The following is a 25,644-nucleotide window of genomic DNA, read 5'->3' as shown; positions in this document are numbered from 1 at the left end:
ATGTGGTTAGGAAGAATTTTAAACCTAAGATAATATGAGAATACATAGTGCATCTAAATGAAGTTTTTACTTGGCTGGAATTATAGTTTAGTGTCCTGAAAGATCTTGGAGGCAAGATTACTTCTGAAGGTGATCTTTTGAGGAATCCCAGCAAAGGATAATTGTTTCTAGAAGATTCAAATTAGATAAATATGAGGTTACAAAAGGGGGTAGAAAGGCAGATTCTAAAAATTAAAGAAAATTTGCATTGAGTTCAATCTTGGGGACCTCTCTCAAAAAGTAGCTGAAACAATCAGAATTTGTTTTGTGTGTAGATTTCCACAACAAGAAAAAGGAGACTCACCTCTCTTGTTTGCATAGGCATTATCCATTAAAGGTAGACTTGTTTGTTTCTCATATACAAAATGACCTGTTTAGCTAAGCTGTAAATAGTTAAGATCCCCCCCCCCTTTTTGTGAATCTTTGCTTCTCATTCCTTCATACCTGAGACTTGGATTGCTTAAGGCACAATTCCTGCAATCCCAGACAGGCATAGCCCATATTAGTTACAAAACTGGGAAATGTCACCATCTGGTCTTGAGTAATAAATGAGTTTCATCCTGGAGGAAGGCCTCTGGTGGCATTCAGAAGAGATAGCTGATAGTTCTGTTCCATTCAACAATTTTATTGATAACTTAGATGGAGCTATATGGCTTAGATGATTTGCTTGCCAAATTTGAAGAGAACTCAGAGCTGAGAGGGATGACTGATCTATTGGATGACACAATAAGCTCAGAACAAGTTGTAATGGAGCCAAATCTAAAAATACGAAATTTAGTTAGGCATGAATCCTATATTTCTTTGAACTGCAACTATGATTTCATTGGTGCCCTGGACTAAGATTGAAGAACAACTGCAAAATTGTAGTTTGAAAGTGCTTGTGGCTAGACACAGGTTCATGAGAAAAACATTTGAGAATTTTAACTATGAGTGCAATGAGAATGAGTTGCATGATATAACTGCCAAAGAAATCTAATGCAATCTTAGAATGCATTAATATTCATACCAGGGAGCTAATAAATAGCACTAATATGCTCTGCTCTGGTTAACCCCATCTGCAGAGTTTTTTTTTATCATCCTTGGCTATTCCATTTTAAGAGTGTCATTGACAAATTGAAGCATTCATCCATAAGAAAGCATCCAGGATGGTAAAAAAAATTTGAAGTCATGTTATTAACAAGACTAATTGAAAGAATCAGGGTGGCTAGGTGGCACAGTGGATAAAGTACTGGCCTTGGCATCAGGAGTACCTGGGTTCAAATCCGGTCTCAGACACTTAATAATTACCTAACTGTGTGGCCTTGGGCAAGCCACTTAACCCTATTTGCCTTGCAAAAATCTAAAAAAAAAATAAAATAAAAAAAAGAATTGTGCATGTTTATAAGAGAGAAGACTTACTGGTTTCCTTATTACTAGTATATTACTTAATACAGTTGAGCCAATGAAAGGTCAATATGCTGCCCTACTATGATCAAAATTAGGAGTACCCCTCTTCTCCCTCTAAATACCCCTTTGCTAAAAATATCTGGGAATGGTGGTTGTATATCCTGGGGAATAAATAGGGAAGAAGTGTCAAGGACCCTGAAGGGAAAGCCATGTGCTTGCCAGGCTGGCACTCCCAGGTATCCAAGAGAATAATTGATTAGTACTTCTGAGATCAAAGCCAGAAATCCACAAAAATAGTTACTCTAGCTAGGAAAATGTAATATAAGTCTATGAGCAACAGTCTGGGAGTTGTGGACCGAGCCAAGTCAAGATACCATTGTAGAGGATGAAACAGAGGATGATAATCTGAAAAGATCAGGCCATTATAGTTTTACTGAGGTCAGCCCCGTCTTTCCCATCTTCTACCTAGGGAAGGACAATCATAATGAAAGATCTTGATTTCATGCCATATGAAGAGTAATTGGGGTCTTAAATTATTATGAGGTTAAGTTGAAAAAGAGAAGATAGACTGTTTAGCATGGAGATTAACATGCTATCTGAGAGCCAGGGAAATTTGGATTCAAATTTCAGATATCTACCAATTCAAGGCCCAAGACATCCCAGAGAATCTTCAATGGGAGATGTTATTCCTCAAGTCACCAAAGTAGCTTCCTATCACCTCCACGACAAAATACAAAATCATCTATTTACCCTTTAAAGCTCTTGAAAGCTGCTCCCTTTCTACCCTTAGAGCTATTATTAGTATTAGTATTAGTATTAGTATTAGTATTAGTATTAGTATTAGTATTAGTATTAGTATTAGTATTGTGAGGCAATTATGATTAAGTGACTTAACCAAAGTCATATAGTTAGTAAATGAAAATGTCTGAGGCTGGATTTGAGCCCAGGTCTTCCTTGTTCCACAGTTAATACTCTATCCACTGTGTTATAGCTACACCTTCCAGACTTCTTGGACCTTATTCCCCATCACATACAGTTATACTGGCTTTCTCATTCATTGTTTCTGCTGACATTCCACATTCCAGCTTCATTGGCAAGAAACCCTTCCTGGTCTTCCTTAATCCTAGTGCCTTTCCTCTATTATCATCTCCAATTTATCTTGTAGATACTTTTTTTTTATACATTCAATTCAATTCAATTTACAGTTATGATATACCAGCCACTGCACTACGGACTGAGGATACAGAAAGATGCAAAAAGCAGTACCTACCTTAAAAGGAGCTTCCATAGTTGCTTACAGGTTGTCTGCTCCATTAGACTGGGAGTTCCATGAGAGTAGGGACTGCTTTTTCTTTATATCTATCTATCTATCTATCTATCTATCTATCTATCTATCTATCTATGTATATATATATACATATATATATATATATATGTATACACACACACACCTACTCCTGTGATTGAGGAATAAGTAATATTGCTAAGACCAAACTTTGTATCTGCACTCTCTGTACCATCTCCTGCCATCTCTTCTGGGAGTTTTATGCATTGATTATTCTCTCCCTTTTTATTCTCATAGTCCTTCTCTCCACTGTCTTCAAACATGAACAGACTTCTCTAAACCCTAAAAAATCAACTGACCCAGCCAATCACCTAAGCTTTTGTTTTCTTAAATGTCTCCTAACTTTCACCACCAGTCTTTCTTTTTAAAATTTCTGCCATTTACGTGTAAAGAGGGTTTTCATTGTTCATCCTTTTTCAAGCTTTTGGGTTCCATAGTTTTCTACCACCCTCCCTTCCTTTCCCCCTCCCCATGGCAGTGAACTATCTGATATAGATTGCTTAAGTACAATCATATTTCCGTATTGTTTGTCCTTCATTTTTGAAGATCACTATATTGGAGAGGTGATGCCATGACAAGCATGTAAATTGGTTTTAAGAAAGGAACGGGAACTTGTGCTAAGTCACTAGCCTCATTTTGTCTTCCAGAGCCATCTGGGTCCAGTGGCCAGATATATATCAGGATGACTGGAGATGGTGCTGGATTTGAGGCAATGAGGGGTAAGTGACTTGCTCAAGGTCACACAGCTAGTAAGGGTCAGAGGTTGGATTTGAACTCCCAACCTCCTGATTCCAAGGCCAGAACTCTATCCACTGCACCTCCTATTCATGTTGAGAGAGAAAAAAACATAAAGAGAAGTTTTAAAAAGCGAACATAGTATGCTTTGCTCTGTATTAAGATTCCATAGTTTTTTCTCTGGATGTGGATGGCATTTTCCATAAAGGTCTCTCAGGATCCTCTTTGATCATGAGCTGTTTCCATCATAGTTGATAATCTCACAATGTTGCTGCTAATAATGTTTAATGTTCTCCTGGCTCTGCTCACTTTACTGCATCAGTTTGTGCAAGTCTTTACAGGATTTTCTGAAGTCTGGTCACTCATTATTTTTAACAGAATAATAGTACTCTATTGTGTTCATATATCATAATTTGTTAAGCTATTTCCCAGTTGATTGGTATCTCTTTAATTTCCAGTTCTTTGCCATTACAAAGAGAGCTTCTATATTTTTGATTATGTGAATTTTCCTCCCCTTTTATGATCTCTTTGGAATATAGATTTAGTGGTGGTATTGTTGGATCAAAGAGTATGCATAGTTTTATTTCCCTTTTATCATAGTTCCAAATTGCTTTCCAGAATGTTTGGATCAGCTCACAACTCCACCAAAGTGCATTAGTGTCCAAGGTTCCCCAAATCCTTTCCAATATTTATCAGTTTCCTTTATTTGTCATTTTTAACCAATCTGATAGGTATGAGGTGGTACCTTAGAGTTGTTTTAATTTGCTTTTCTCTCTCTCTTTTTTTAGGTTTTTTTGCAAGGCAATGGTGTTAAGTGGCTTGTCCAAGGTCACACAGCTAGGTAATTATTTAGTGATTTGAGACTTTTTTCATTTGACTATAGATGGCTTTAATTTCTTCAACTGAAAATAACTTCATATCCTTTAACCATTTATTAATCAGAGAATGATTTGTTATCTTATAAATCTGACTTGGGGGGGTGGAGCCAAGATGGTGGCGTGAAGGAAGCATTTCCTGGAAACTTCTTACCTCCAAAACTCCAAAAACCAACAAATTATGACTCTAGCCAAAATTTAGAGGGGGCAGAACCCACAGAAAGACTGAGTGATACATTTTCCCTGTCCAAGATAACTTAGAAGTTCTATAGGAAAGGTGTGTTTCACCAGGACCAAGGGTTGGAAAAAAAGCTGTGGCCACAGTGCAGCCCTTCCCAGGGATCACCGGGACCAGCTTGAAGGGGCTGTGAGAGAACTCAGCTACACCAGAATGAGTGTGGAGTGAGGAATACTGACACAGAATCTGTAGTGAGAATTGGGAGAAACCAGCCTGCACTTCCAGAGCACAGCCCACCAGACTGTAAGGGGGTCAGGGGAAACTGCAGAAAGCTCTCTGCTCTCCCTGGGGTAGAACTCTGCTGTTTGCTCACACTCAGATCCAGGTTGCTGTTTGGCCTTCCATACTTAGGTAGCCCAGCAGGGCTCCTCCTTACAGCTCCAGGGCAGAGGGTAGTGCCTGTGCTCATCTACATATCAAAGCACAGGCAAGAGAGCATATGCCCTTGGAGGAATAAAAGTCCCAGTGGGGTGTACCAAAAAAAAACCCAAAGCAGGTGTCCCAATAATACTCAAAAGTTCAAGAAGTACCCCCAAACCAGGCACAGGATGGAGAAATGAGTAAACAGAGAAAAAAGAGGAACATCATTGAGAAATTCTTTGTCTATGATCCCAAGAAGAATCAAAATACTCAATCTGACGATAAGGAAGTACAAGCTCCTGCATCTAAAGACTCCATGGAAGTAGGGCTCAGGCTATGACAGAGCTCAGAAAAGATTTGGAAAATCAAGTAAGGGAGATAGAAGAAAAATTGGGAAAAGAAATGAGAGAGATGCAGGAAAAACATGAAAAAGAAGTCAGCAGCTTAGTCAAGGAAATCCAAAAAAAATGCTAAAGAAAATAACATGTTAACCAGCATAGGTCAAATGGATAAAATGGTTAAAAAACTTATTGAGGAGAAGAATGCTTTAAAAAGCAGAATTGAGAGCGGCTAGGTGGTACAGTGGATAGAGCACCAGCCCTGGAGTCAGGAGTATCTGAGTTCAAATCTGGCCTCAGACAATAATTACCTAGCTGTGTGGCCTTGAGCAAGTCACTTAACCCCATTGCCTTGCAAAAAAACTTTTAAAAAAAGGCAGAATTGGTCAGATGGAAAAAGATAAAGAAAGCTCTCTGAGGAAAACAAATTCTTCAGATGTAGATTGGAGCTAAAGGAAGCTGATGACTTTATGAGAAGTCAAGACACAATCCTTCAACACCAAAAGAAAGAAAAAATAGAAGAAAGTGTGAAACATCTCATTGAAAAAACAACTGATCTGGAAAACAGATTCAGGAAAGATAATTTAAAAATTATTGGGATATCTGAAAGTCAGGATCAGGAAAAGAGCCTTGACATCATTTTTGAAGAATTCCTACAGGAAAATTGCCCCTAGAAGAAAGGGCAAAAATAGAAATTGAGAGAATCCACTGATCTCCCCCAGAAAGAGATCCCAACAAAACAACCCCTAGGAATATTATAACCAAATTCCAGAACTCCCAAGTCAAAGAGACAATATTACAAGCAGCCAGAAGGACACAATTCAAATATTGTGGAGCCGTAGTTAGGATCACACAGGACTTGCAGCAACAATATTAAGGGCTTGTAGGGCTTGGAATATAATATTCCAGAAGACAAAAGAGCTCAGAATGCAACTGAGAATCAACTACCCAGCAAAATTGAACATCCTCTTCCAGGGGAAAAGATGGACTTTCAATGAATCAGGGGAATTTCAAATGTTCCTGTTGAAATGACCAGAGCTGAACAAAAAGTTTGACCTTCAAATACAGGACTCGAGTGAAGCATAGAGAGTGGAAGAGAATGGTAAAATATGAGGGACTTAATGATGATGAACTGCATGTATTCCTGCATAGAAAGATGATAATACTCATATGAAACTCCTCATTCAATAGATCAGGTAGAAGGAGCTTTTATAAATGAAGCACACGAGAGAGCTGAATTTGAAGATATAATATATTGTAAAAATGGAGTCAATGGGAGCAGCTAGGTGGCGCAGTGGTTAGATCACCAGCCCTGGAGTCAGGAGTACCTGAGTTCAACATCTGGCCTCAGACACTTAATAATTACCTAGCTATGTGGCCTTGGGTAAGCCACTTAACTCCATTGCCTTGCAAAAAAAAAATGGAGTCAATGTCTAAAAGGGAAATGCACTGGGAGTAAGAGAAAGGAGAGGTGGAACAGGCTAGGATAGTTCATATAAAAGATATATATATATATATATATATATATATATACATACATATATATATATACATACATATATATATATATATATATATATATATATATATATATATAAATTTTTACAATGAGCTTTTGCAATGATATGGAAGAGGGGTGGTGAGGGAGAATGAGGGAACCTTCACTCTCATTAGACATACCTCAAAGAGGAAACAGCTTACACACTCAATAGGGTATAGACATATAGAGTAAAAAGAGAAGGGAGGATGTGGGTGATAGATGAGACTGTGGATCATAGGAGAGGATAGTCAGATATAATACATTTATTTTTGCTTCTTGCAAGGGACTGGGATTGGCTAGCCTGACTGGGATCACAGGGCCAGGTGGTTGCTGGATCTCTGAGGTGGGAAGTGGGCTCGGGGCCTCTTGGCCCCAGGGCCGTTGATCAGTCTTCTGCACTACTAAGCAACCCTACGGCACATTTTAGAAGAGGGACAGAGTGATAGGAGAGAGAAAATATAATAGATTGTAGTGGGGAAGGATGCATGAAAGGAATTACAATCAGCAACAGTGGAAAAATATGGGAGTAACTTTTATGATGGACTTATAAAGAATGTGATCCACCTGAGACAGAGCTGATGGTATCGGAACCAGACTGAAACATATTTTTTCTCTTTCCTTAACATTATTTCTCATGAGGGTCTATATTTTTTTGGGGGGAGGGGGTATTATGTTTACTCTTAAGAATATTTTAGCAATGTATAAAATCATTTGTACAAAAATATTGATAGCAGCTCTGCTTCTGTTGGTAAAGAATTGGAAATTAATATAAATGTCCTTCAATTGGGGAATGGCTTAACAAAATGTGGTATATGTATATGATGGAACACTTGTTCTATTAGAAGCCAGGAGGGATGGGAATTCAGGGAAGCCTGGAAAGATTTGCATGAACTGATGCTGAGGGAGATGAGCAGAACCAGAGGAACTTTGTGCACCCTAGCAGCAACACGATGTGATGACCAACCTTGATGGACTTGTTCATTCCATTAGTGCAACAATCAGTCACAATACTTTATTTTTCTTCCTTAAAGATATGATTTATTTCTCATCACATTCAACTTTAATCAGTGTATACCATGGAAACAATGTAAAGACTAACAGACTGCCTTCTATGGGGGGTAGGGGGAGAAAAGCATGATTAGGGTAAAAATTGTAAAAAAAAATTCAAATAAAATGAATTTGATTAAGTTCTCTAAATATTTTAGACATGAGTCCTTAATCAAAAACAGTACCTATGAAAATCATTTTCCAGGTTTCTGTGTTCCTTCTAATTTTGGTTACATTGATTTTATTTGTGCAAAAACTTTTAAATTTAATGTTAGTCAGTCTCTTGGGGAGAATCATGTACATTCCCAGCTTTTTTTTTCTTACCACTCATCTCACTCTTTATCTTCTGACCCTACCATTTGACTGAAATTGCTTTCTCTCAAGTTGTCAATGATTACTTAATTTCTAAATATTATGTCCTTTACTCTGTATCTTTTGATATTACCTGTCATGTTTTATGTTGTTTTCCCTACTAGACTGTGAGCTCCATGAGAGCAGAGACTGTGTGTTTTTTTGCCTTTATCTTCCCAGTACTTACCATATTACCTAGGACAACAGTGCTTGTTGATTTGATCACTCCCTTCTTTTTTATCTACATTTTATGAAATAAAAATATAAAATATAAAAAATATTTTTGTCAGTTTTGGGCATTAAGAGGTTAACTGCCAAGATGTAATGTTTGCAACTTTGTAAGTCACAAGCTCCTCTAAATTTCAATAATTTTCTTTCATTCTAGGACAACATGTTACTCGAGTCATTGTTGTGTTTTGAATAGAGGACTAGTCTTATAGTCAGGAAGATTTGGGTTGCGTGTCACCTTTGATGTGTACTGGTCTTGTGATTGTGGGCAAGTGATTTAACTTCTCAGTAATGTTAGAGATTCTCAGAACATAAGTCTATGATAAATGGCTGATTTGCATTGGTGGAACCTTACACCAATTAAACTACAATGCTAGATAAAATGTGTGTGTGTGTGTGTGTGTGTGTGTGTGTCTGTCTGTCTGTCTGTCTATCTGTCTTGAATCTCTTCCCAACTATCTGTTCCTTCTCTGCTGGCTACAAACACATTCAGCTTTCCTGACTGTAAAAAACAGCTTAAACTTACTAAAAAAAACACATTTAAATCCTACTTACTTTAATACCTATCATCTGTAATTTTTGTCTTTTTCAGCTAAAGTCTCTTTGACACTGTGCTCTTGTGTTTTGGGGATATAATCCCTCTTGGTATCTTTCCTCCCTCTCTGAATATTCTCTTTTAGCCTTTTTTTCTGGAATGGTTATCTATATTCTATTCCTTTATATGGGTATCCCATAGAGTTCCCTTGAAGTATCTCTATGGGTTGGTCATTTCATTTATGAATTCAAGTGTCATCCTTAAAAGGGTGACTCCCATTTGTAACTAAGCTTTGGGGTCATTATAATTATGTAACATATAGTTTCTTTTTTCATTCCTGTTAATTCATTGTCGTTGCCATTTAGTATTGTATTGATTGTTTTCCTGGTTCTGCTTATTTTACTCTATCAGTTCATATAATTTTTCCATGTCTCTGAATAATTCCTATCAATCATTTCTTAAGGTGTATTAATATTGCTTCATGATTTACTTGACCATTTCCCTGTGGCACCTTTTTATTTCTAATCCTTTGCCACCATCATATTTCAGTGTAACCAAAGAGATGAGATTTCATAGAGGAATGTTCACAGATTATTAATGTGTATAATCATTATTACAGGGCATAGCGGCACCTAATAGTGGACATGGAGTTCAATACGAGTAAATCTATTGGCTTTAAGTAGCCCAGCTCATACCCTAGCCCTGTTTACCTCAAGTTTATTTCTTGGGAAGGTGGATGGTCATTGACTTCCCTATTACTGTCCTTGTTTCTTTGTTACCTTGTTAGGACTTACTATGCCTCTTCCTTTTCTAGTGCTCTTAGGATTTGCCTCTCTTTTGTTCCTTTTATCTGATAATATTTATTCTCTTTTACTACCTGCTGTTCCTGGAGATGTATTCTTCACTGAAGTCTTAAGGTTCTAGTTTATAGAAAAATAAAAATTTCTTCACGTTGATGGCAGACTATGGGGTGATTGTCAGAAGAAATGATCAAATTTTATTCCTCTGAATGCTTTAAAAATTGTATTCATTTTTAATTTTTAGGACAAATAGAGCCATTCCTGAATGGAAGATGAACTCTAAAGAACTCTATGATTCTTTCTCACAAGCTTTAGATTCAGTCCCCTGGAAATCCCATAGGACTACATTCCCAGTATTATTTTTGTGTTAAGAGTAAGTTAGCAGCAGATGGGATGAGTGGCACATCTGTAGCATAGGATAATGATATGAATTAAGACACTAATCAGTCTTTAGAAAGGCAGGATTACCTGCCAAAAATAAAAAGCCAAGGTGGTGTGTTAGGATTCTGAAAAGAGAGTCACAAGGCAAATAGATTGCTGAAGTTTGCTACTGTAGATTTTGTGAATTTAAGGCTCTGCAAAAATATAGTGGGGAGAAGAGAAGCACAGTCTATGAGAAATTCCAATACAATAGAGGAAACAAATAATGAAGAGTTAATGAAGGAGCCAATTTCCCACACTCCTCCAATCTTCCATGGTAAACTGCTAGTCTAGAAACTTAATATGTATGCCATCTATGCTAGATGACAGTGTAGGAGAAGTAGTCTTCAATCAGTTGGCATTAATTATCTTTGCACTTGATTGTTGAAATCATTCATGGAGTGCATCATTTTCTCAAGACAGGCAATTTTCCCCTCTGTACAAAGCATTCTAAGTTTGGAAAATTTGCTGCCTTCAAAATCAAGTCTGCTTTGCTTCATGATACTGCTGTTGCAATCCATTTATCCTTTGGTACAGTCTCATTTAATGACCAAAATATCAGAATGATTTAGGTTGAAATTCATTATTTCTCTGCCTTATACAGAGTTTTTTTCCATTATTTTGAGTGGCATCTTAAAATAATTGGATGTGGATGTGGGAGATATCACCTTTAACTTCTTAAAGCCTCCAGCTGCTATTAAGCATTGAATCTATGTTTTTTTTTTTGCCTAGAGAGTGACTAGTGCTGAGGTTTGTTTGTGAGAGCTGGTGGTTTTCTTTATCAACAGATTTAAAAGATGAGTTTAATGATAACCCTTTTTTCATTCTTTTTTTTTATTTTTTGCAAGGCAATGGGATTAAGTGATTTGCTCAAGGTTGCACAGCTAGGTAATTATTAAGTGTCTGAGGTCAGATTTGAACTCAGGTCCTCCTGACTCCAGGGCCAGTGCTCTATGCACTATACCACCTAGCTGCCCCCCTCCCTCCTTATTTCATTCCTAACCTTTGTGTGAAAGTTTTCCTTTCTTAGATAGAATCCAGACTATGACAATGGAATGTGCTTCACTTCTGTGTATTTTCCATTCTTAATCAATTCTTCTCTCTTTTGATTCTTTGGTGAGACTTGGCACCTCGGATTCAAGTTTTTCTGTCTGTTGGTTATTTCTGCAGTACTGACCAAAAAATCTACTTAACACAATTATTATTTTCCTTTTAAGCTATTCAGAAATATCTTGCTGTGGACACATGCTTTCTTGGCAATCCACAGGGTTCTCTGCTCATTAGGGACTAACCTATATTCTTTTTTGTCTTGCTATATTTATCCCTAAATTTCTGTACTCAAAAAGCTGATCTGGAGACTATATTCCTTTTTGTTATTAACATATTCCCTATCTGTTTATACTTAATGTCTTTAACAGTGTTTTCTTCCTTCTGAGACCTTTGGAAATTCTTGTCATTTTTTCTTTATATTCCTTTATTACTCTTTTTTCTGATTCCATTTTCTTTGATTACTTGTAATTTGGACTGCAAAACTGTCTCATCTTTTTCCAAACTGGATAGTTCACATTTCATTGGTCTTAGTCTCTGTCTCTAGAGACTTCTGAGAGAACTGTTCTTATCTAGGTGCCAGTACCCCTTGCTTCAGGTAGACTCTTGGGTGTCCTTCCCCTCTTTCCTCTGTTCTTCACTTCTCTGAGTGTCCATTATTATGTTGCTAGTTATAGAACCCTGATATATGGCAATGAAATGTCAATCTCTGAGATAAGAGAATATTTTATTTTTGTATTTCTAGTGCTTTGCATAGTTTGACATGTATTGGTGCTTATTAAAGGCCTGTTGAATGGAAGAAATATTACTAACATTTGTTGACATAAAAGATAATTTATAGGAAATTTTGATGACATATTCAGAATTCTCATTACAAGTAATATCCCCTTTATCTAAAGATTAAATTTCTAATAACCTTATCTTTATGAAGCATAACTATGAACCTATATGTGAGTGAGAAGTTTTTGAGTTAGGTGATAAGACAATAATTGTGACTATATGTCTATGCACTTTAGTCTGTGGGAGAGACTTGAAACTGTCCGTAGGTCCAGAGTATATTGACATAGGTTTGCATGAATGTGTCTATATATGTGTATTTAAAGTTATCACCTTGGGAACTAGTGCAGACTTTGACACAAATAAAAGTGGCAGTAGAAGCAAAAGCCTAATAACAGTTTGTGCTAATATAGAGTAAGGACAGAAATCTCTACATACTTTAAAATGCCATCATCATAACATATCTTGGTGTATAACAGTTCATATTCATAATGCTGAAGTTCTAGAGGGGGATGCTTGTTCACATATAAACTGGACCAGATGGTCTTTGAGATAATTTTCAACTTTTAGATCCTCTACAAAATCTTAAATTATGTTCAGTATGTTTTGTATAAAAAGACAGGGAAGTATGAGACAGAAGGTTTTATTTTAAAAAAAATCTATATTTAAGGAGATATACTTGGATTATAAGGAATAGATTTTTTTATGAAATAACTCATTGTCCCCAAAATTATAGTGAAAGAAGTAGTGTGCTATATTATAAAAGTTGGGTTAAAATATACTTCCTTAAGTAGTAAAATAGTAATAGAGATGCCAGAGGAACTGCTTTTATTCATGGTAACACCATATCTCTGGAAGAGGCAGCTTTAACTCTTTGCCAATGGTTGTTTTTAATCTCATAAAAAATCTAAGTAAATTTTTTCCTTTTTTTGAGATGAAACTTCATGGTTTTTCTCTGATAAAATTGAGACAAAATGTAGTAGATGTATTTTATAGTCAAAATTGTCCTTAGTAAAAAGAAGGAACTAGATGAAATGATCTTTAAGGAATACCGTATGATTTGATGACTGAAATATATTATACTTAGGAATTCTCTGTGGAAGAGGATTTTTAAATAATTGAATTTGCTTTTTGCTCCCATTTATAAATCTGCTTTGGTTTTAAATAAATACTTCTTGAATTGGGGGGGGGTTTGCCTTAATATCTCAGTAAAAATCTGACATTCAAAATAAGTAGTAAAGTTAAAGAGGAATTTACCAATATATAAGTAATTAAATGATATGAGCAGTTTTCAAAAAAATTACAAACTGTAATCAACTATCTGAAAGATCCCTCCAAATCACTGAAAATATTAGAAATGCAAATTAAATTAATTGTGCTGCATAGCTAGCAAATTGGCAAAATTGACAGAAAGTAAAAATAGTCAATGTTTGACAATGAGGTCGAGGAAAGATAAGCACAGAGTAACTGAAACCTTGTTCATCCATCCTGGAAAATTGATTTAGGATTACATGAAAAAATGATGAAACTATTCATACTGAGGGATTCTACCGCTAATAATGTACAAAGTTCCCACATGCACCAAAATACTAATAGTAAATACTAAATGCTCACTTTGTGGCAGTAAGAAATTGGTACTTAAGGTGGGCAACCTTAGATTTGGGAAATTGCTGAAGAAATCATGGTATATGAATATAATAGATTTTTAGTAAGTCATAGGGATTCAGAGAAACATAGGAAGTCTTGTATGACTTGATCTAGAGTGAAAAGTAAGTAAAACTATGAAAATAATTTACAGAGTATCTGCAGTAATATAAACAAAATATACCACTAAAATGTGGTAGAATTGTAATTGTTATTATGCTCAGTCTTGGCTTCGGAGAAGAGATGGAGAAAAGAAAGATAAGAGATTACAGGTGTAGAAGAGCATATTCATTATTAGATATGGTTAGTTTTGTTTTACTGTTTTCCTTGTTAAAAGGGAGTGGAGATCTGTCCACAAGTGTTCATGGCATAAAACAACTGAAGAATTAAAATTTCCTGTGAAATAAATAAATGATTACTGAATACCAAACAAAATTCAAATTATACTTATTAATATGATCATTATTCCTATTCAATATTTTTTAAAAATAGTGTCTAATGAATTCATTATTTTTAAGTAAGGTATGGAAAAAACAGAGGAATAGTCCAAAGAAAAGGAACACCAAAAGGTCTGCTTCTCAAATAGCTACTCTTATGCAAAAAAATTTATGTCAAGACATTAATGTTTCTTCTAGTGAAAGGAATAATCGGTTTATTCAGATGAGAGATCGTAGACTTAGGAGTCAAATCCAAGCTCGTAGACTTGTCACAGTCACATAATACCTGTGTGACTTGGGGCAGGTAGCTTCACATCTCAGATTTCTCTATCTGTAAAATGAGGGCTAAGACTCAGAACTCTTTCTAACTATAAATCTGACATTCAGTTCTCTAGAGAATGGCTGTTAAAAATATTCTGCCAGTAGATACCCTTGTTATCTTGCAGTCTCATACCCTTCCAGCATAAAATCACAATTCCCAAAAGATTACCTAACTGCTAAACTCTTTTGGAGGGCCCTTGCGTGTTTCTACATCCCTCTCTCTATCATTCAGTCTCTATCCCTTCCCCACATTTTTGTCAACCACTCATCCTTAAAAAGAATAACAATAGTTAATAAATAAATAGTAAAAGAGGAGACTAGGAGCAGGAGTTCACTTTGTTTTCCAAATCAAGGAGAAGGAAAACAAAAAATGAATAGAGACTACTTGTGAAAAGAAAAGAAAGTTATAAAAAAGAAAAAAATTGGAAAAAAGGAAGTTCGCTTGATCCTGTGCTTCTGTGGTAGGATGACCTCAGACTATATGATATGGGTTTTTAAAGGGTAGGAATAGATGGACAACAAATACTCTAGGGATTGGGTCTCTGAAGTCCCTTCTGATGCTAAATCTATAATTTTGTGATTACTGATTTAAATACATAGGAATTGGCAAATTCAAATAGGAGAGGTGTTTCATTTTTAGTAATCTAAGAAAAGTCAGATTATTGAAGATAAGGGTTGTGTATCTGAGACTACTTATCACCATACAAAGGAACTCTTCCTTCTTTAGATCAAAAGAAGATTTTAAAAAGTTAAGTTCTTTGTATATTGAACTTCTCTAGGGCATAAAAGGATATATTTTTAGTTCATTAACTACCTGAGAGACCGGGGGGGGGGGGGGGGGGGAAGAAAGTTAAATCTGAAGTGTTAGCAACTAGTGGAGGTTAAGTCCAAAATGCAGATCAAGCATCTCTGGAATGCTTATATAAGCCAACAGATACATTTTTTAATTTATACAATTATATTAATGCATAACTTTCCAGGGAACATAACTGATTGTATAAAGGGAAATACTCCTCCAGTAATGGTTTAATTTTTTTTTAAGTTGGAGAGGTGTTTACATCAAATGAATATTTCCAGGTCCCTAAATTTGCCTTCTTATTAAACTATGATTTCTACCTTTTGTTTTAAATAAAGGTTTCCAGCTACTGGACTGGCAGTCTACTAAGGCAAATTGTCACCAATGGCAGTAAAACTTGTCTTCTGGTGCACTGGGTGAGTTTTTTTCCCCCCTTCTATTGATTTTTAATCCATTTTGATTTTAAGTCCTTAATCACATTTTTCACTATAGAGTCTTTTATGTGGCAGTGGCATATATTACACTAGGTGCCTTCCAAACCAAGTGAAAAGAAACCACTGAAAATTAACTCTTAAAAGAAAATAACAGGGGCAGCTAGGTGGCGCAGTGGATAAAGCACCGGCCCTGGAGTCAGGAGTACCTGGGTTCAAATCTGGGCTCAGACACTTAATAATTACCTAGCCTTGTGGCCTTGGGCAAGCCACTTAACCCCATTTGCCTTGCAAAAAATCCTAAAAAAAAAAAAAAAGAAAATACAATTTGATGATGAATCAAATTCAGGGTAAAGCACTAAAATATTGATTGAAAAATAAGCCTAAACAAAAATACCTTTGGCATATGATTCTAGAATAGATTCTGCTTTGCTGATGTATAAAATCATTTAGTATGTAGTAAGTAAAGGATTTGTCATGTAGTAACAGATTGCTGCCCAGATGTTACTTCCCATTCTTCATTGTCAATTTATGGGAGCATTTGGATGCTATTGGTATACAATGGGAAGTCAAAAATGGCTTTGTTCTATACGGTTGAAGAGTACTTACGTGGATTCAATCACAGATGTTTTGAAAATTGGGGAAAGGAAGAAAACAAATCTGATATAATGAGGGGAGTTCTTGACTAATTCTAGTTCTGGATATTTGTGATATAGTAGGAAAAATATTGGATTAAGAGTTCTAGGATCTGGTTTTTAATTTCATCTCTATGTGAATTGTGGAAAGTGATAATTTCTCTGAGTCTTTTTCAGCTATAAAATGGGGGTGTTAGGCTACATAACTTCAGAGATTTCTTTTAGCTCAAAGCTAGGCTAGCTGTGTGATCTTGGGCAAATCACTTAATCTCTCTGAGATTATTTATAAAAGAAAGGATTCGACTAGGTTGTTCTAAACTCTCTTCCAGTCTAAAAGGTTGCATCACTTCTGTATGGCTGTATCTGTAGTTTCATTGGTGTAGGAAATGCTGGTGATGGAGCCTCTATCTATCAACAAGATAGGTGCCTGCTCAAAGATAGGCAGTGTTAGAGGATTGTCAGTGGCCACTAAGAGGTGGTGAATTGTCCAGATCAAGTATGTGTTAGTGGTGGTTCTTGACCTGAGCTCTTCCTGAGGCCACTTTCTGAGGCCTGTCCATGACATCACATTTGTCTAATAGGATTATACCTATATATTTATATATAAATATTTTTATGTATATTTGTACACAAATATCTATGGGATCATGTGCACTATGATCATAAGTCCTAGCTATCCAGTGCATGTTTATGTAAATATGAGTTTTGTGGAAGTTAATTTTTAAGATGGGGCAGAGGATAATGGATTGAAACAGAATGATGGAGAGGCAGACAACATCTGGGAACCTAGAGGGAAAAGGGCCCCAAGGGGAGTATGGGACTGATGGAAAAAGATGTCAAAGTAAAATAGGCTTATTAAGAAAAATGGGATTGGAGAAAAGCAGATAGAGTGATTTGATTTGCAGTGAGGTTATAGCTGTTGAGAGAAGTTAAAAGAATTTAAGCATTAAAGCTAGCAATCAGTAAGACTCTTGTGACTCTTGGAATGAAAGAATCTAAGGATGAGAAAAATTCACAGAGGTTCTAGTCCTGGAACCCAGAAGATAAGACTCTTAAACTTTGAGGTTTAAGTGATACCAGGAATCTCTCTCTCTCTCTCTCTCTCTCTCTCTCTCTCTCTCTCTCTCTCTCTCTCTCTCTCTCTCTCTCTCTCTCTGTGTGTGTGTGTGTGTGTGTGTGTGTGTATACGTGTATGCGTGTATTTTTGTTATAGTTGTTTTTAAATCATATGTGACTCTTCAGATCCTCTTGGAGTTTTCTTGGCAAAGATACTGGAGTGGTTTGCCATTTTCTTTTGCAGCTCACTTTATAGATGAGGAAACTGAGGCCAGTAGGATTAAGTGACTTGCTCAGGGTCTCACAGCTAGTAAGTGTCTGAAGTCAGATCTGAATTCAAGAAGATCAGGAACTGCACTCTATCTACTGTACTAACTGACCCAGATCTATTTATCCATCTGTCCTGAGTTACATATATGTGTGTATATTCACATAGAATATGCTTATATTCTTATCTTATGTCTAATATGTCTATCTTATATATATCTAATATATCTACTATATATGTAGACATACATAATATAGTATGATATGATAACATTATATACTTACATATACTACACACATGTACATATGCTATTATATTTACACTGATATTTATATTATTGTTATATTTATATTATGTATTTTCTCTCCTTATATATTTTCTCTATATAGTTTTATGATATATACTATTACATTTATATCACATATTTTTCTCTCCATTATGTATATATATATATATATATATATATATATGCTGTTCTCTCTCTGTAAAATTCAAAATAGCATCAATTGGATTAATAACTTACTAGTAGCAGTTACTATCGGATGGTCACTGTATTATGTGCTAAAGGTACTACTACAAACAAGCAACATCCTTGCCCTTACTATCTTACACTTGTCAGATCATCTAAAATGACTAAAGAGTACAGTGACAAATGTTGGAGGTGGTGTGGAAAAACTGGGACACTAACTCATTTTTGGTGAAATTATGAATTGATCCAACCATTTTGGAGAGCAGTCTGGAATTTTAAACTGCCTATGACTGACCCAGAAATACTATTACTAGATCTATTTCCCAAGATGATTAAGGGAACCTTTATGTTCTAAAATATTTATAACAGCTCTCTTTGTGAAGGCAAAACCTGGAAGAAGTTGTGGGGATGCCTGTCATTTGGGGATTGGTTGATCCAGTTGAAGTATATGACTGTGATGGAATACTATGTCTTACAAGAAATGATGAGGCCAATGATCTTAGAAAAAACATGAATGGTCTTGCATGAAATAATGAAGAGCAAAGTAAACAGGACCAAGAGAATATTGCAAACAGTAGCATCAGTATTGTTTGAAGAACAACTTTGTGACTAAGTCATTTTGACTATTCTAGGAAATTCTGTTCTAATAAGGGAAGACAATACATAAAATTAAAAGGGAACAGAAAAAGGTGTTTTTGTCGATGGCATGGTATATAGCCGGCAGGGTATCATGTGGAGGACTGGTGCTTGGCAAAATAAAGTGAAAATTTATCTATCAGACCCTAGGTACTAGTGACAGAGCCCAAGGTTCCAGTCAGTAGGGTGATGAAGAGGGGAGATGAGAATAATGGCCAGGTATCATGGTGTCGTGCTCTCTGGGAAGAGAAATAAAAGTGAAGGCTATATTGACATTGTGGAATAATACAGAATGAATTGCCTTCCCAGCTTTTTTGTTGAAGGCTGATCAGTTGTTTTGTTCCAAATTTGACATCTTATTGCTTTTAATTCTCAGTTTGTTTTTGACTTAGATTTTCTTGTTAAAATGCAACTAAGGAATCATTTCTTTATGTAGGATATATTGCCATTATTTATATGATTTAATGGTTCTATGCAAAGATAGCTATAACCCTGGCACATATGCTATAGAAGAAGAAGTTTTGATTAGAAAACATGGGTAAGAATAGAAAAATAGGAAGATGGAGGCTAAATTATATAAATTAGTTGCTTCTATTAATTGAATTCATTTAACTACTGCTTAATAGCTTTGTTTTTGTGAATTTCTTTATTGCAGAGTTTCTTTTTTATTTAGAATTAAAACAATTTTTATTAGAATGCATGGGCAGACTGAATAGAGTAAAAGGGAAGTCTGATTCAACTTTTTCTATAGTTGATCTTCGTGGAATTGGATAGATCATACATCGAGTTTGGGAGGGACCTCAGAGGGACCTTCTAATCTTACGCTGAGAGTCTGAAGATCTGCCTTTGATTCTCAGCTCTCTCTCTCACTATCTGTGTGTGGCCATGGTTAAGTCTCTTCAATTTTTATCATTTGTTAAAAAAATAATAATTTTATTACTTTTATCACAGATTTGCTGTGAGAAAAGTGCTCTGGAAGTTTTAAAGCACTCAATGTCAGTTATCATCAGTAATGAATATAGTGGTGATTAATGTGAAACAATAACAGGCAATAATTTTTCTAGAATTACCGGCATCCCAAGAAATCCTTTTTCCAGCACAAGTACCCTCTTATTTCAGGTTTGACTTGAAAAATATTCTTTTTTTTTTTAGTTTTTTTTTGCAAGGCAAACGGGGTTAAGTGGCTTGCCCAAGGCCACACAGCTAGGTAATTATTAAGTGTCTGAGGCCAGATTTGAACCCAGGTACTCCTGACTCCAGGGCCGGTGCTCTATCCACTGCGCCACCTAGCCTGCCTTGAAAAATATTCTTACTAAAAGGTGCTGAATAAAAGTCACGTTCCTCATATTGTATATTTTTGCCCTTGTTTATATGTGCTGCTGGATGACAAAGAGATGCACAAACCAAGGGGGAAAAGATTTAGTTTTAGCACAAAGGAGAACTTTTTAGCAATAGAATCAGTGAATCATAGAATTTCAGAGTTGGAAGGTAACCTTGTTGACCATCTAGTCTAGTATGACCCAGATCTCCTCGATAATGTATATAAGAGATCAGCATATAGACAGGTAAAAAGTAATTTATTAAACCCTTACTATGTGTTTAGAGAGATAGTTCCTGTCTTCAAGGAGCTCACATTCCAATGAGGAAGACAATACATAAGGAGGTAGTAAAAATGAGCCAGCATAGTATAAAGATAAATAGAAAGTAGTGGTAGAGAACCTGTGTCCAGTAAGGTAAAAAAAAAACGGAAAAAAAATGTAATCCTTCTTTTATGCATCAACTATTTTTTTAAAAAGTTTTTAAGAAGGGGTGGCTAGGTGGCGCAGTGGATAGAGCACCGACCCTGGAGTCAGGAGTACCTGGGTTCAAATCCGGTCTCAGACACTTAATAATTACCTAGCTGTGTGGACTTGGTTAAGCCACTTAACCCCGTTTGCCTTGCAAAAACCTAAAAAAAAAAAGTTTTAAAGAAATATTTTAAATTTTTTAATGAATATTTTATTTGTTTTCCAATTCTATATAATAGTAGTTTCTACCTATCATTTCTTGTACAGTTTTTGAATTTTACAATTTTTCCTCCCCCCACCCCCCACAGAAGGCAGTCTGATAATTTTTACATTGTTTCCGTGCTATACATTGATCAAAATTGAATGTGTTGGGGCAACTAGGTGGCGCAGTGAATAGATCACCGGCCTTGTAGTCAGGAGTACCTGGGTTCAAATCCGACCTCAGACACTTAATAATTACCTAGCTGTGTGGCCTTGGGCAAGCCACTTAACCCCATTGTCTTGAAAAAAATTGAATGTGTTGAGAGACAAATAATATCTTTGAGGAAAAAATAGAATATTAGAGATAGCAAAATTATGTAGTACATAAGAGATCTTTTTTTAAAAAAAAAATAGGTGATAGTCTTTGATCTTTGTTTAAACTCCACAGTTCTTTGACTGGATACAGATGGTTTTCTCTGTCACAGATACCCTAAAATTGACCCTGATTGTTGCACTGATGGAATGAGCAAGTCCATTTAGAATTGATCAGTCACCCCCCCCAAATGTTGCTGTTAGGGTGTACAGTGCTCTTCTGGTTCTACTCATCTCACTTAGCACCAGTTCATGCAAGTCTTTCCAGACTTCTCTGAAATCCCATCCCTCCTGGTTTCTAATTGAACAATAGAACAATACCACAATTTGTTCAGCTATTCCCCAATTGATAGACATTGTGGTAGTAAAAACTGGAAATCAAGTGAATGTCAGCTATCTTTTAAAGATAACTATCATGTCTCCCCTAATTCTCCTCTTCTCCTATCTCCTATGATATTAATTCAAGGTCCTTTACCAATTTAGATATCTGACTTGTCAATATTCTTTTTTTTTAGTTTTTACAAGGCAGTGGGGTTAAGTGGCTTGCCCAACTTGTCAATATTATTCTAAAATGTTGCACTCAAAACTAGAAATGATTCTCTAGATTTCTCTAACCAGGGAAGAGTACACAAGAACTCTATCCTTCCTATTCCTGCTGACGTAGTCTCCTTTAATTCATCCCAAGAGCACATTAGGTTCTCTATCTTCCATATTATTGAGCTTATAGTCCACTAAAACCCATAGCTCTTTTTTCAGATGAATTATCATCTATATGACTTTTCTTCATTGTGTACTTGTCAAATACAGTTTTTTAAACATTTGGTGGACAATTCCAGCTTTGGGACAGAGTATACTTGATCATATACTTGATAAGGATTCAATAGAAATTGTGACCATGATTATGATAATTATCTACTTTGGAATGTACAGATGCACTTCTTCTGGAAGACTGGTCTTAAATTCTCCGTGAATTTCGACCCAACTCCTCAATTTGCATTGCTGACTTCATAGTCAGAAGCATTTAACATTACCCACTGGGTTTTAATCATCAGAGGGCACCAGCTGAATAAAGCTAGAGAAATCTTGGAAGCAAATTTACTCTGTGTAATGAGATGTTAGGGAATTGTCAACTAGGATTTGTTTCTAAGAGAGCTTGGAAGAAAAAAAAACAAGTTTGTTTTTTCCCCTCCTTGAAGAGGATTCTGTAATCTGAATTGACTGTATAACAAAGAGAACTGAGATAGTTTTCTCAGAATATGATTACTTGTTGAAAATCTAACAAGTTACATATTTTATCAGCTTGAAAATTATTGACAAGGAAAGATTAGAAATATTAGTCAAAGTATGTCATTTTAGGAAGAATAAGACTAATATTCTAGCAAATCAACTCTTACTGTGGGTCAAAAAACTGATGGGAAGAAAAGATCAAAAAACATCTTTTTTGCTTTGAAAAATGATCGTTTAGTAAATTAAACTATATCATCAGACTGCATAGAGAAATTATAGATTATATAATTATTAGATTATGTAGCTTACATGATCAGAGTTTCTTTGTAGTCAATTTTAATATAGCACACTAGGAGCATCTATAATTTTTCCTTTGTTTTACGTAAGATATATTGGTGCCTTTTATGACAATTTGATATGAAAATTTGATATGAAAAATCAAAAAGATGGCTAAGGTTTTTTATAATTATTTTATTAATGGTCATCAAATCATACTCAAAGGGCCAAGGGTTAGCTGTAGAGTGCCAGAACTTTATCATCTCTGATAATTAAGAAGGGAAACTCTTAAGAAGATAAATGGAATGTCCTCATGCCTGTTATTAGACACAGATAGCAGGCAATTGGGTAGTGCTTTAGCAGTAGTCTGGTTAATTAATGTTGAATTACAAATGGTAGGAAAAGGGCTTGTGATTCTTCCATTATGTCAGAAGGGTTCATCATATCTACAGTTTTCATCAGTAAGTACCCAAAGGATTAATTCTGAAGGAGTTTTTCTTTAAAATGGCCATTGCTAATCTTTCATATTTCTAATAGAATCTGTTTTATTGCTTCCTTTAAAAAAATTGAGTAAAGCTATAAATATAGGCCACATGATAGAAACTCCTGTGTAAATAGAAAGAACCTATGTATAGGATCATATCATAGCTTTTCTTTCCTGTCGCCCTCATTGAGAGTTTTACTATGGGCTTGCCCAAAAGCAAAAAGATACCTTAACTGACCTTTAAAGGATTTTTCTTATCCCTAAGATATGTGATTAACTTTCTTTAAGGTTTTTTTCAAGGTAAATGGGGTTAAGTGGCTTGCCCAAGGCCACACAGCTAGGTAATTATTAAGTGTCTGGGGCCGGATTTGAATTCAGGTACTCCTAACTCCAGGGCTGGTGCTCTATCCACTGTGCAACCTAGCTGCCCTGTGATTAACTTCTATTATATTTTCATGGTATTAATAATACCTTCAAAAATTTAACTTGGTTAATTGGCTTGTTTAAATGATGCTTTTGTTTGAGCAGCTCAAAGGTGGATTCTCTTTTTATACTAGTATAAGATAAAATTCTCTTCTGCAAGACTTAGTGACTTTGTTGTATAATCATCTCCTCTGGAAATGGGCTCTTTTAGTTTTCTCACATCTCATCTTCCTTCCTGACCAGTGGCAATGGAATTTCTTCCTCCCTCTCTCCTGGGACATATTTTTCCAGTAATGAAGATCTCAATCCATCTATGGGAGAATATTTCCCATGTCCTAGAACAATAGAGTGCTGAGAAGACCTGAATTCAAATCCATCCCTGGGCCCTTAAGAACTGTGTGACTTGGGCAACGTACTTATAACCTCTCTCTGCCTTATTTCCTCATCCATGAAACAGATAATAATAGTACTTGTCTCCTAAGGGTTTTGTGAGAATCAAATGAGATGATGTCTGTAATGTACTTTGTAACTTTATATGAGTAGTCTGATTAAATTACATTTATTTTACATAAACATTATGTGAGTGTTAACTGCCATTACTGTCACCACAACCACCATCATCACCATTTCATCACCTCTCATCCTCCTCCTCCTCCTCCTCCTCCTCCTCCTCCTCATTATGAGCAGCAGCACAGTGGATAGAGTACTTGGCCTGGAGTCAGGAAATTCAAAGTTCAAATCCAGCCTTAGACATAGTTGTGTGATCATGGGCAAGTCACTTAACCTCTCTTTGTTTGCCTCAACCATAAACTGGGTATAATAACCATCTTGGGTTGTTGTGAGGATAAAGTACCTAGTACAGCTCCATAAGAACTTATAAAGGCTATTATTAATATTTATCATCATCCCATGATGCTGAGGATATCACTGGAAGAATATTATTAAGTTAAATTAAAAAAAATTGTTGAAGTGATGGGTCTTTCTCTCTAGAAGGAGCCTGATGCTTTAAAAGGTACTAATTTTCCACAAGAAGTTTAACTTGCTCTATTATTCATTATTATTATTCTGCATGCAACTCATATATTTCTTAATTTCTTAATTTTAGAATCCCTTGATGCAGGGAAAAAGTAGGTTTTCCATTTCTTAGTTTCCTGGAAGGGTGACACAGGTGAAGGATGGAAATCTACCTCTAAGGTGCCACTCTCTTTGTTCTGCCTCTGCATCCTGCTGTGGTATCCTGCTGTGGCAACATTCTCAACAGGCTGATGAGAGCTGCACCGCTTGATGATCATCAATTTAACAGTTTACGTTCTTTGTAAGCCAGGTGACATATGAGGCGCTGGGGATACAAAGATAAAATTGAAACAATTCTTGCCTCTGAGGAACTTACATGTTCCTGGGGCAGCAACACCTGCATATGCAAATATGTAAAAAAATACTTAGCAAGCAAATAAGAGAATTTGAGGAGTCTGGCACTAGATGGTGGTTAGATGAGACAGAATAAGGGAAGATGGGAAGAACCACCATTGAGGATGCTCTGCCTATTTGCCAACCCCCTTTTGTGAAGCTGTTTGATACTCTCTTGGCCTTGGAGGGGATGGGAGCCAATGAACCTCTTCCTTCTGATGAGATGGAGGACCACCAGGTCTTGCTATCTCTGTCTCTACTTCACGGATTCTTCATCTGGGGTCCATGAATTTGTTTCTAAAAATATTTATACAACACTCTTGGAATATAATTGCTTTCCTTTGTAATCCTCCACATTTTTATGTATTTAAATATACTTCTAGGAGGGGTGCATAGGTTTTCAGAGGCTCTGCAATTCACACAAAGTTAAAAAATCCTCTACTCCTCAATCCTCCTTTCCCTGTCTGATATGCCTGGATTACCTGGGACCCCTGGACCTCAGGGATGCTCCCTTAGGATTTCTGGATCTTTCTATCTGTCATGAGCTGAATTTTTTTAAACATGTTCTCTATCCCAGTTAAAATGGAATCTCCTGGGGCAGCTAGGGGGAGCAGTGGATAGAGCACCAGCCCTGGAGTCAGGAGGACCTGAGTTCAAATGTGGCCTCAGACGGTTAATAATTACCTAGCTGTGTGACCTTTGGCAAGTCACAT

General features: G+C 36.0%; 1 protein-coding gene across 3 annotated transcripts in view; it reads left to right on the top strand.

Annotated features, from left to right (window-relative positions):
* The window catches only part of MTUS2 (microtubule associated scaffold protein 2), a 675,509-nt gene that overhangs the window by 4,814 nt on the left and 645,051 nt on the right, over positions 1-25,644 (top strand). The window contains exons 1-2 of one of the 3 annotated variants that reach the window (XM_074216121.1): positions 4,294-4,346; positions 15,598-15,675. The exons of 1 other annotated variant lie outside the window; for it this stretch is intronic. The gene's annotated coding sequence lies outside the window, so the exon portion shown is untranslated. Of the gene's footprint in view, positions 1-4,293; positions 4,347-15,597; positions 15,676-25,644 lie in introns of those variants that run through there. One more of the 3 variants, XM_074216122.1, reaches the window with a different exon arrangement.

The sequence above is a fragment of the Macrotis lagotis genome, chromosome 1, assembly GCF_037893015.1.
Source record: "Macrotis lagotis isolate mMagLag1 chromosome 1, bilby.v1.9.chrom.fasta, whole genome shotgun sequence".
In the NCBI taxonomy this organism is placed as follows: domain Eukaryota; kingdom Metazoa; phylum Chordata; class Mammalia; order Peramelemorphia; family Peramelidae; genus Macrotis; species Macrotis lagotis.
Note: the sequence above shows the minus strand (reverse complement) of the source record. Positions and strands in the feature narration are given on the sequence as shown.